The sequence below is a fragment of the Canis lupus genome, chromosome 38 (genome assembly GCF_048164855.1).
Source record: "Canis lupus baileyi chromosome 38, mCanLup2.hap1, whole genome shotgun sequence".
Classification (NCBI taxonomy): domain Eukaryota; kingdom Metazoa; phylum Chordata; class Mammalia; order Carnivora; family Canidae; genus Canis; species Canis lupus.
In genome coordinates this window covers 18,369,135-18,383,074 of record NC_132875.1, presented here as the reverse complement: position 1 = coordinate 18,383,074, position 13,940 = coordinate 18,369,135, and the positions used below count along the sequence as shown (strand labels likewise).

General features: G+C 35.6%; 1 long non-coding RNA gene across 2 annotated transcripts in view; it reads right to left on the bottom strand.

Annotated features, from left to right (window-relative positions):
- LOC140626975 (uncharacterized) overlaps positions 1-13,940 on the bottom strand; it is a 138,386-nt gene that overhangs the window by 77,293 nt on the left and 47,153 nt on the right. The gene's annotated exons all lie outside the window — the stretch shown is intronic.

Sequence of the window (13,940 nt, the reverse complement as noted above, 5' to 3'; positions counted from 1 at the left end):
TAATACTTGACCTTCCTTACCTCTTGACAACAGGGAATTTTTCAGATAAGACCCCTTCCCCCTCTTTGCCCTTGTAGTGCTTCCACTCTCGTGGGGAATTTATATTCACTTTCTCATTAAACTAATGGAGGAGGAGACCACTTTTTAGGACAAATGCTTGCTATACTAAATAAACCCAAGGTTAAGGGAGAATTCTGACCTGAGTGCAAATGTTCATGCTCACACAGTACGGACTGAAAACTTCTAGAGAAAAATTGGGTGCCTTGGCCCTTTCTGAAGGCCAAGTCTCATTTTGAGGCAAATACTGAATCTTAACCAAGCTTCCCAGGCAAAAACCTAGGGACTGCAATCAGACCTACTGAACCCTCTAGGCATTCAGAATAGACACGCTGAAACTTCAGGAAGCCTCAAACCTGAGGCTGGGGGAGGGGTGGAAAATATCACATGTACCCAAGAAAAAGATAAGGCAGGATATGATAATGCTAAAGGGGCACAATGTGCTCTCCAATTCTAAAACTAAAATGCTTCCATATGCTGTTGCATATTTGGAACCTTTTTAAGATGAAAAGAATTCTTGCCTACATTACTGTTATTTTACATTTACATCACACAATAGCCATAATATAGCAACAACTCTCATATATTGAATATTTTACCAAGAATCCAACACTGTGCTAACCCTTCATATGCTTTTTTTATGTAATCCTAGCAACAAGCTTCTGAGAAAACTATTCATTAATGAGTCATTCAACAAATCTATTGATCATCCTAGGTCTATATGATAGAGATCTAGGCCATGGACATAATGCAATAGAGCCTCTCCCTCCAGTGCTGCAGGGTTTACAAAGTGAATTAATATATTGTACCTTTTATCTTCATAATACAGTGAAGTAGATAAGACGGGCGTTTTAGTTCATTTTACTAATGAAAAAAAATGGACAAAGATTAAATGACATTCAAACTCTGGCTTTTTGAGTACAAGTATTCTCATTTCATTTTTACAACCATATAAGGTAGGTAGGTACTCTCTCCCCTTAACAGATCAAGGAAAAGCTAAGAAACATTAATACCATGTCTAACGTCACACATGCGGAAGAGAACTGGAACTGCAACATTTATCCATTTCCCTCCAAAAGCCCATGCTTTTAATTACTGCCACTGCTACTGAGTTACAACTAATCCTTGTCTGAAACCTGTGTGTTCAATACAGAATGCTGAAAGTATGTGTGGGTAAACAAGCAAAATCTATCTTAATTCCTAACAATAAGACAAACATAAATTGCCGTTTCCTAGTAGTAAGAAAATCAAGAGTTAAGAAAGCCCAATACTCAAGGTATCTAAAGAGTTACAAATCTACTGGTAAGAATCAAGCATATTTTAAACTTTTTTTTTTTTAATTAATATTTTTTATTTATTTATGGTAGTCACAGAGAGAGAGAGAGAGAGAGAGAGGCAGAGACACAGGCAGAGGGAGAAGCAGGCTCCATGCACCAGGAGCCCGACGTGGGATTCGATCCCGGGTCTCCAGGATCGCGCCCTGGGCCAAAGGCAGGCGCTAAACCGCTGCGCCACCCAGGGATCCCGAATCAAGCATATTTTAAAGGATTCTAATAAAATTAGAAATGTTAAGTGTTGAAATTTGTATCAGAAAAAAACGGTTCTGATGTAGTATTTCTAGTACAGCTATATATGACATTTTTCTTGGGATTCTATAAAAATATATTTGCTACCAAACTTTGGACTGTGTAAGTCATTCTAGATTTTCCTAAATTCTCATGGACAGTTCATTCTGTTGTTATCCTTACAGAAAGGCAGGATTTTGATGATCTCCAAGTTCTGGGTAGTAAGCATGAGATTTTTGGTCAAAATCTAATAAAAAAGGAGAGAAAATCAAATTCTTCAAATTGAATTACTGGTTTATCACTCATGTCCACCTTAAATCTGTCTTTATACCCTCTTTCATGTTAATTTTAGTTTTAGCAATTCAGTCAAATTTGGTCAAACAGAAGCAACAACATGTGGTATGATAGTAAGCATTTTGAAATCTTCTAGAAAACAAATAAGATGATAAAGAAAGGAGTATTTCAATTGTTTCAGTTTTTAAATTCCCCTTTTAAATAATGCATTAATACTCATGTTCCTACAAGTGATGTTAATTGACATCCACTTAGGTCTTCCATTTTGGGAAGAACTGCATTGACTTTGCCATTACAGATTTATTCTAATGTTCAAAGTTAATGTCCTAACTGCTTCTGGTTTTTCAGCATTAAAATGGGCAAAGACAATGTAATTATGTGCAATTTGAAATTCTCCAGAACCTTTTTAAAAACTAAGAGAATGGGTATATGCACACTAGCTATTAGCATATAAGTCAAAGATTTTTTTCTCTATTATTCTTGGACACAAGCATTTTGTAAATGACAGGATGGTTTCATTTCAGCAGCAGAAAAACTAGGAAATTTAAGATTGCAAAGATGGCCTTTTTTTAAATAAAGAAAGGGGTAAAAAAGTAACAAGGCACAAAAATTTTAAGGGCAAATGACACTACTGATATTTATTAAGTTTTTATTAAACATCACAACCTTGCACTTGTGTCATTTCTGAGTAGCTTTACAAACCTTATTTCCTTTGGGTCTTACCACCACCCACAAAACAAGATCAAACAGAAAGTAAACTCATGCTTACAACAGTTATTTTTGCTTCCATTCCCTTAAAAAAAAAAGAAGAAGAAAAAGAAAAGAAATCATTACTTTGCACCCTTTTCAAGGTCTCCCATTCCTGAGAAATTTTTTCTCTGCTGAACTACTTGGCAAGTTCCTATTCATCCTTAAAGGGTCCTTAACAAGCTTCTTTCTCTGAAGCATTCCTTGACTTCTCTTCCACCCACAGAGTAAATCACCACGTTCTTAGTGCCACCTTTACTCCTTGAGCACGGTGCTTATCACACGATATCACAATTGGTTGTCCACGTATAGGTCTTGTCCAGCCTGCAGTCTAACAGGGAGTTCCTTGAGGGCAAGAACTAATTCTAACTTCCTTAGCACTTAGCAAGTGCTAAATAAAAATCTATTAGTAGATGCAAATATACTAGATAGTATGAAGATAGAAGAGATGAAAAAGACATTTTCTACCATCAAGAAATTATCCATCTAGAACAAAAACAAATCTCAATCTGCAATCTCAGGTGAGCAATGACTCACTTATTCTACACTGAGCCCCCTTCATTTAACCTCAGTTCACTGGGGAAAATGCTATAGTCATGGGAAAACACAGGTACATCTAAGTCCAAGTCTTTGTTGAGGGGCATCAGAGATTTGTCTTTGACAGTCATCTGGTTCATGCTAGCATCTTCTGGAATGTTCCTATTCTGGTCTTGTCTTTGGTCTTGATCTCCTAGATCCCTCCAGGTCTGGGGATTCTTACTGCTTTTTTCCAGACACATCTCAGTCAAGGGTGATCCTTCTTCTGCTCCCCAATTCATGCTGGGCAATATGGAACTTGGTTCTTTATAACCTCCCTGAGCTCTCCTGGGGGCACAGAAGCTGAAGTCCCTATTGCTCTGGGAACTCCAGAACCTCTCTAGGTTTCCATCATTTCCTCTCACTACATTATAGAGTCTAACCTCATTTTTCAAAGACCCACTTAGGGGTTAAGGTCTCCTCACTTCATGTCTTATTCTCTTCACCATACCCCAGGTAGGAAAATATTTACTTCATCTCAGCACCCTGAAGCCCTTCCTCACAATCATTTGCTTTTTCTCTGCTATACATCCCCCACCCCCTCACTGAGTCCAGATTTGAGGCTATGGAGGCTTTTCTCTGTTTTCAAAAGTAGAGGTTTTCCTCTGAAGCCATCCAGAGCTTATAATTAAGCTGTGCTAATGGAAGAGGAGCCATGGGATAACTAGATATAACCATGGGGAAAATAATATCCTGCCACGCCTCTTGTGCAAAAGAAAAGATGTGCACAGCTAAGTACTTCCCTCGTAGCAGCCTACTTGGACGATCTAAGGTCCTGGCACCCAAAGGTCTTGAGTCAATGCTCTGACTGGGAGAATACAATACTTATTTACTCTCTGTGTCAATTCAGTTCTCTCCACTCAAAATCTTCACTGTTAGAAAGTTTTCCACTTCCTATATGAATCTGCCTCCACTGATGGTGCCAAATAGCACAGGGAATCTCATTTAGAGGCTTCCTTATCACTCTTTCAAAAGTGACCTCCAAATTGGACTTGACTAGGCCATTGAACACGGGTATGTGGTCAATACATCACCAAGTCGTTGCTGCATCCAATAGACATCATTTAATTGGGCTCTTTGAACTGTTAGCACTTCCTTCTCTCATCCTTATTACTTGCAGTTTTCAACCAGGTATCTAAATAATTCTTAAGCCCCACTAATATTTTTTAGGAGATTAAAAATACCAAATATACACTAAATCTGAGTGCAAAGTTATGTTACCTTTATCAAAAGTGAAAAGTTTCTGACGCAACAGAAAAACAAAATTCAAACTATTTTGGGAACAAACATGAATTTGAACTGCTTCCCCCATACTTTCAAACTGATGTTACTTTTGTGATGAGTAGCATGTGGCACCTAGGCCAGCAGTCACAAGTAAACTATACAGCAAGTCTCTGCTTTCATTAGTATGATACAGTTATCTAGTTTATGTCATCTTCATAAGCTGTGCCATCAGACCACCTTCTGGGGAAAAGTGACATGCAACAAAAAATGGTTTTGATTTTCCAAAAAAGTAACTGCAATGAGAAGTAGTTCTAAGGTGGATCATTCCATAGTTATATTGCATATTAAATAATGGCACCATACATTTCCAATTTACATTTTACTAGAAGTAAAATGGTTTCTATTTTAGTCTAATCTTCACTGACAAAAAAAATCACTTATTTTCAGTCTTTATCAATAGAATATCCTCAGTTAAAGCTTTTCAATTTTACTGAATCATTGATATTTTAAGTATCTAGGTTTGCTATCATCATGTGATTACCATAAAAGATGTTATTAAGTCTTTTCTAAGGAATAAACTCATAAGAAACTATGAAAATTATTGTGTTTAAGGAAAGTTTTTTAGTGAGCTCTAAAAAAAGAATCGTTGATATTCTGAAATATACACTTAAAAGATTAGAAATGTTAGCTATATACACATTTAACATATTCTATTACTATTTCTTTCACGGTGTCCATACATCCTTCCCTTAATCACACTCAAGTGCTCGAAGCAAATTTTAAAATAGCCCAAAATATATATCACTTCCTCCAGGGAACTAGATTTCTTCTAGGTAATACACTAAACATTTATTCCTTATTTTATTCTGAGACCTCTGATGTTTTGAGACACCTTACCTATTTATCAGGAATGCTCAGATGCTGCTTGATACAAAATAAATACTCAGTAAATATTTGTTACATGGAAGAAAGGAAAGAAATGCATTTCAAAGTAGAAAAAGGAGTAGGCAGCCAGTAAGTCAGTAACTTTAAAATGTCCCAAATGTAATTGCACTTTTAATTTTTACCACCAATGAGGCCCAGGAATTTACAGTTTTAATAAGCACAGTAGGTGATTCTTAAACAAACTAGGGTTTGAGAACCACTAGCTTAGGAAAAGATCTTTTACATTCCTCCAGGGACTAAGTGTGCTGTACTCTCCAGAAGAAAGCAGTTTTCTTTAAACTGCTTCAAGCTAAACATATTCCAAGGGAGGGAAAAATTACTTTAGGGAAATGTTTTAGGCAAATTAATTTATAGAAAACTAAATACCCTAGGAGATAACATACAGAAATGAAGCCCAAAAGTACACTTTTATAAAAATAAAACCTCTGTTAGGCTCCAGATTCTAAAAGTCCATCTTTCCCACGTGACCTTATACTAAGGATGTCTATACATCCCAGTCATCCACAATAGCCACAATTTACACCTGCTGTCCTCCATGTGGGAAGCTGTTTATTTTGGATTTTTAAGTGAAATACTAGTAGTAGTTGCATTAAAACAAATTTTCTTAAAAGGGTCTGGTCAATTCTTTATACATGCAGCTCCTGCCATGATCTCACCTGATAGTCTGGGAGATGCACATAGGATGAACAGTGTTCACACTAACATAGTTTTATAAAAATCTGCAAGATAAATACAGGTAACCCATCTTTCTTATCGGCTCTTTTTAAATGCATCATAGCTAACTTTTCCATTTCAAGGACTGTGTGCAGGGTCCTTGCTAATACTAACAAGCAAAATGAGCAACCGGGAGAGACTAGGAACAGCCATTTTCCCCTGGTCATAGTGGCAGGAGAGAAAAGTATTTGATGCTGCTGCTCCTGCCAGTCAACTGTACTATTCAGGTTAGATATAGCTCATACCACAGTCCAAATTTTTTTTTGCAAGAAATCAGGCAGCTATCAATTGATGAGATCACTGGAAAGATACTACAGGCCAGAAATGCATAACAACCTTGTGAGAAATAGAGGCCAAGCAATCTTATTACAGAGTATTAAAAAATGTGATCTGAAGAGAAATTAAGAAAATGATCCCATTTACAATAGCACCAAAAATAAGATGCCTGGGAACAAACCTAAACAAAGAGGTAAAAGCCCACACTCAGAAAACTATAAAACACTGATGAATGAAATTGAAGACATTCCATGCTCATGGATTAGAAGAATACTGTGAAAATGTCTACACTACCCAAAGCAATCTATGCATTTAATGCAATCTTTATCAAAATACAGAACTGAAACAATCCTAAAATTTACATGTAACAGAAAAAGATGCTACTAGCCAAAGCAATCTTGAAAAAGAAAAGCAAAGCTGGAGGTATCACAATTCCAGACTTCAAGTTAAATTACAAAGCTATAGTAAAGCAGTGTGGTATTGGCACAAAACCTACAATTATATAGTCCATTAATCTTCAACAAACAAAGAATATGCAATAGGAAAAAGTCTCGGTGAATGATGTTGGGAAAACTGGACAGCTACATGGAAAAAAATGAAAATGAGCCACTTTCTTACCCCATGCACAAAAATAGATTCAAAAATAGATTTAAGACCTAAATATGAGATCTTGAAGCCATAAAAATCCTAGAAGAAAGCATAGGCAGTAATTTCTGACACTGTTCACCGCAACATTCTTCTAGATATGCCTTCTGAGGCAAAGGGGGGGAAAAAGCAAACAAACTTTTAAGACTCCATCAAAATGAAAAGTTTCTGCACAGGAAAGGAAACAATCTACAAAACTAAAAGGCTACCTATGGAATAGGAGAAGATATTTGCAAATGACATAGCCAATAAAGGGTTAGCATTCAAAATATAATCAAGAACTTACACAACTCAACACCCAAAACCCAAAAAAGCCAATTAAAAAATGGGCAGAAGACACACACATTTCTCCAAAGACATACAGATGACCAACAGACAATGAAAAGATGCTCAATATCCTCAAGGAAATAGAAATCAACACTACAATGAGATATCATCTCACACCTATCAGGATGGCTAGTCAAATCACAAGAAACAAGTGTTGTCACGGATGTGGAGAAATAGGAAACCTCATGTACTGTTGGTGGGAATGCAAACTGGTACAGCCACTATGGAAAACAGTATGGAAGCCCCTCAAAAAGTTAAAAACTATCCAACAATTCAGCAATCGCACTACTATTCACCAAAAAAAATACAAAAACACCAATTCAAAGGGATACATGTGCATCACTATATTTATACATGCACCTCATTATTTACAATAGCCAAAATTATGAAAGTACCAAGTGTCCATCAGTTGATGAATGAAGAAGTGTGTACACACACACACACACACACACACACACAGAGGAATATTATTCAGCCATAATAAGCAATGAAATTTTGCCACTTGCCACATGGATGGATCTAGATCTAAGTGAAGTAAGTCAGAGAAAGACAAATATCATTGATTTTACTCACATGTGGAATTTAAGAAACAAACAAGCAAAGAAAAGAAACCAAGAAACAGATTCTCAACTATGGTTACTAGAAGGGAGGTAGATGAGAGTGAAATAGGGGATTAAGGAGTGCACTTGTGATGAGCACCGGGTGATGTATGGAATTATTGAATCACACTACTGTACACCTGAAACTAATGGAATATCAAATGTTGACTACACTGGAATTAAAATGAAATAGAATTTAAAAATGCAACCTGAATATGCTCTTGCTGTGTGGTCTTATTTACTGTGTAGTATAAATTCCAGAACTTTTTTGGTTTCATAACTTTTCTTCAATTAATCTTTTCAGCATTTTTAAAGATACATGGTTAATGAAAATTTAGTTAAATTCCATTGTCAAGGCTAATTATCAAGTATAAATTACATAAAATATCAGCATTTACTATCCCCCACAAGAGCTATTGTGTTAAACCAACCTTGGGGAAAAAAAATCAGAAGACAAAACTATAGAAGAACCAATGTCAACTTCAAAAGTTCTAACTATTTCAGTAAAGCTATACCAGGAGGTAATGACTTAACACATTTAGCTACACAAGAGGAGTTTACATATCACTCTGAGAAGCAGGACTTTTTTATTTTACTTAAATTCAATTAATAACATCTAATGTATCATTAGTTTCAGAGGTCGAGTTCGGTGATTCATACAACACCCAGTGCTCATTACAGCACATACCTTCCTTAATGCCCATCACCCTGTTATCCCATCCCCTCAGATGAAATGTTATTCTTCTAAGATATTTTTGCTTATTTTCAATTCCAAGTTTTCTTGTGCAAAAAGAAAATTGAAGCAATAGCTATTATTGCTTTTGTTCCATTAGGATAACAACAATTCAATGATGCCAGTCTTACACCAGTATTATCAGATGGGTTTTAAAAATCAGTTAACAAGGAAGGAAAAGACTAAGATTTTTAAGATGGTGAAACTCTCCTGCATCAAACAGCAATAGTGGAAGCATATCATTATACATGTGTCAAAGCCCACAGAACCATACAATCCATAAAGTGAACTTTAATGTAAACTATGAACTACAGTTCATGACAATTATCAATACTGGTACATCAATTTTAACAGATGAATGACATAATATATATTAAAAATCAGTTAACTCTAATCATGGTTCAAAGTCTTCAACCATTTCAAGGAATGTAAGAAAGGCTTTTGGAGATTTCATAAAATAAGAACATTTGAAATTCTGAATGCTATTGAAATTCATTTAAAAAGTTAATGAACACATGTAAAAGTATGTGTTTGTCATAATAATATGAACACAAATTTTAGTGGATATAGCATTATAGTAAAAAACATTCTTACCAAATTGAGAAACTTATGAGTAGGAATGTACTTGAAATAGGCTGCATGACTATATCGTTTATAACTGCGTGTAATAAGGTGAAATAGTCTACCAATCAAGGTAAAAATCTGTACATGTGAAAATGTACAAGTATTTTACTGCATTTAAAGTTCCGTTAGGGCAGGGAAAACTAGGAGCCATAGGCAAAAACTATCTTTCCATCTAATTTTGTAAATAAAATTTTACTGGAACACAGTGTAGTTGATAGAATTGTATCCCTCAAAAAGATATGTTCTAGTCTTAATCCCAAGTACTTATGAATGTGGCCTTCCTTGGAAAGGAGACCTTTATAGTAATCAAGATGAGCTTATAATGAACAAGGAGGAGCGCTAATAACTGGTATGTTTATAAGAAGGAAATTTGCACATAGTCCCAGAGATGCAGAGATGGACACACAGGGAGAAAACCATATGACAGAGACAGAGATTGGGTACTTATGCCGCCATAAATCAAGGAATGCCAAATATTGCCAACCACCACCCACCAGAAGCTAGGAGACACATATGGAACATATTCTCCCCTCAAAATCTATAGAAGGAACCAACTTTGCCAACATCTTGACTTTGGATTCGTAGCCTCCAAAATGTGAGGGAGTAAATTTGTTATTTTAAGCCAACCAATTGGTAGTACTTTGTTACAGGAGTCCCAGGAAACCAGTATGTGCAACCACAACCACGCCCTTTGGGTTACTGTTGTCTATGGCCGCTCTCCTGCTACAGTGACAAAGGTGAGTACTTACACCAGAGATCATCTGGCCCACTTGGTCTTAAATACTCTATCTGTCTCTTTACATAAAAAGTTGACTGACTCCTAAGGTAGACAGAGACAGATGTTTTTAATAATTCCTGTGTTAAATACAAAAATATATTCAGGGCAGCACATGCTTCCTCTTTTGTTGGCCATCAACTACGTTTTAGTAGTAATTATAACATTTGACATACAAATTAGTTTAAAGAACCAATTTGTTTAAGTTATATGTCCAACAGTGACTTTCTTTTTTTCTAATCAGCCCTCTAAATGTCATTTACATTTTCTTTACATCACCTGGAAATATTTAATCGAAGTACTAGTAAATGGAGCATCAAGATATTTTGGCTTTTTAAGTTTTTAGTTAATTGTAATTATTGAAAACAAATCTTACATTAAGAATTTAATTGGCCCAATGCAACTGAGGTAGGACTGAAAAAATGATGAGAACTGAATAGGGGACAGGACTTAATTTAGGAATTTATGAATTGTGCTTTATATTATTTTACACTGTGGGAGGAATCTTTCAATGGAAATCCCAATTTTAATTTTAAATTTCTGATTTCTGAACCTACAGAAAAATTAGACTCAAAATTCTGCAACAATCTATGAAGCCTATTATCCTTAATATGCAACTCAATTTTATAAGAAAACTAAGAATAAAGCAGTTTGGGGAGGAAATTTTTTTAGAAGTCACACCACTGATCTATTAGATACAGATTCATTTAAGATACCAAGATTATCCTCCTTATATTAGTTTTAATATTTAGATTATGAACATGAAGTCTTTTTTGTTTTAATGTACATAGATTTAGAATTTTAAGGACCTTATTCTTGATAAATTTTTGGATAGAGCTATAGTATAGTCCTACCAACTTAATTTTTCATCAAAAAATTAAGATGTTCCTCTCACGGGATTTTTGTTATTTTAGGGCCTCATCTCACTCTCAAAATATCTCAGTTTGGTTATTAATTATGTAGTCACCCTCTGTACAGTGGGTGTCTCTTTCTTCACCTGTAAAATGAAGTTAAATTATATGGCTCCTCAGCTTCCTTCCAGGTCTTCCAATTTCTTTGATGCTAAACCAACCCTCTTCACTTGACAGATGAAAAAAAACTAAAGCCCAGAGTAGGGGATAGAGAGGATTTTCCTTAAGCCAAAGAATATGGAGAAGAGACTAAAGCCTAAGCACCTGGACTTTCAAGACTTGGACCATTTTTGCCACACCAGATTGTATGCACAAAACCTCTAAGGAGCTTTCCATCTAAGGCCACCTATAATTACAAACCAGACTTGATTCTAGGAATTTTGAGTATTTCCACCTGATTATTTTAAGTCTCAGCATTATCATAGAAAGTCATTTTTCGTGTTTCAGCTATTCTGAAGATTTTAAAGAATTAAACAAACGTTGTTCATCACACCAAGCTTCAAAACCTATCATGCGTTACTTCTTGACTTGGATGCTCCATATTTTAAGGGAAATGTTTGAACAATGTATTCAGCTAAATCATCTGACAGAGAGGTCAACACTTCCTGTCTAGGATACTAAACACATAATTAGAGACACATTTATCTCAACAAGCCTAGCCTTAGTGGATCCTACAGATGAACTAATTTAAATCATTTCTAACATGAAAAATTATCAGGCTTATGTCTTCTTTCTGCTCGATCTAACCTTGCATTTCAAGAAATGAACAATGAGTGAGTTTAATCAAAGAACACTTATTAAACTCTAGGTGAAGCCTTTTTCAGGGAAAATTAATATTTAAATAGAAACACACTGTCATTCTGGAAGAATTATTTTAAGTCTGCCACGCTGGTACAATAAAATTAGTCCAGCTGAGTAAACTTGAATTCTAAAAAAATATATATATACAGGAATTCACAAAGAACTAAGAGAAACGGCATAATAAAATTTAAAGAGAAAGTATCCACATCTCTATTTAGAAGCTACATTTTTTGCACTTACTCCTATGTTACCCCTATATGCTGGTTATCTTTTGTTGTAAAATGAACTGTTACAGAAATTAGTGACTTCGTCTTTTAATTAGAGCTGATTGTCCTGTGGGTCAAGAATTCAAGCAGAGCTCAGATCAGGTATTCTGTTCCATGTGACACCTACAGAGGTTACTCAACAGCATTCAGCTAGGTGATGGGCTGATCAAAGAGTGCAAGATGGCCTCACTCCCATGTCTGGCACCTTGACACAGCCTGGCTCAGTTTGGACTGTTCACCTGAACACCTCTGTGTTCTCTCCAGTACTGAAGGTCTCAGAGTCCTCAACTTAGGACTTATGCTGTGGCTCAGGGTTTCTAGAGACAGTTTTCCAAGAAGCCCAAGTAAAACTTGCAAGGTTTTTTTATGATTTAGCCTCAGAAGTCCCAGTGCATCACTTGTGCCATATTCTGGTCAAACAAGTCACTAAGGCCAGCCCAGATCCATGGGGGAGAGGAATTGGGAGTCTTGAGATTAGTAAAAACAAATAATTTGTATGCATCTTTAATTTCCTCTACCTACCTTATTCCCCTAAAGGAGTTTTGATAATTTACACACAAAAAAAAAATTAAGTGATAAATATATTTAAAGACTTTTTTAAAAAACTAGGTACTTAGACAATATATTCTGGCCCCTGCCTATCTTTCTGACTTTTCTGGTTTAGGTCATAGATTAGGACCTCCCATATAACAATGCATACAAGTGGTGACAGCAAGCATTCTAGTCTCATTCTTCATTTCAGAGAAAATGTATTTGACACTGTACCTCCAGCTATCATTCCTGCTACAGGATTTTCTTATTCAAACATGATTAACAGATAGTATCATATTCTTAATTCCCTTCACCTATTTCACTCATCTACCCAACCACTTCCTCTCTGGCAAACACCAGTTTGTTCTCTATATTTAAAAAGGGAATTTGTTTCTCAAATTCCATGCATGAGTGAAATTATATGGTATTTGTCTCTGACTTATTTCATTTAATGTTACACCCTCTAGCTCTCCCCATGTTGCAAATAGCAAGATATTGTTCTTTACTGCTGAGTAATATTCCATTATTGATGTGCCACATCTTCTTTACTTACTCATCTATTAATGGACACTTGGGTTGCTTTCTGCTCTTGGCTATTGTAAATAGGCTGCAATAAATATTGGGATGCATGTATATTTTAATGTTTTTGTCTTTTTTGGATAAATACCTTGTAGTGAAATTACTGGATGATATGGTAATTCTAATTTGAGGAACTTCTATTTTGATTTCTACAGTGGCTGTACCAGCTTGCCTTCTCATCAACAATGTACAAGAATTTTTTCTCCATATCTGATATTTCTTGTGGTTTTGATTTTAGCCATCCTGACAGGTGGGAGGTGATCACAGGGTGATTTCTATTTGCATCTCCCTGATTATTAGAGATATTGAGCATCTTCTCATGCATTTGATCCACTGTAGAATTTTTGTAGGTAGTCATCAGATTAAGGAAGTTTACTTCTATTCCTGGTTTGTTAAACTTTTTACTCTGGATGAATACTGAAGTATGACAAATTCTTTTCCTATTTCTATTGGGATTATAGGATTTTTGTCATTTATTCTTTGAACACGATGCTTTACACTGACTCTGTTTCTAATACCAAGTGAATACTGAATTCCTAAAATAAATCCAACTTGGTCATGATCTCTTTTCGTGTCCTCTTAAAAAAGTATTTTGATTCAAGTTCTAAATTTAAGTTAGGTATTTTGCATCTGTGTTCATGAAGGCCTGCAGTTTTCTATTTTATGACCTCTATGTCAGATTTTAGTTAGAGATTATTTGGCTCTGGGGAGTGGGGGGAATGAAGGAACGACAGTTGGGTTTATTACTCTT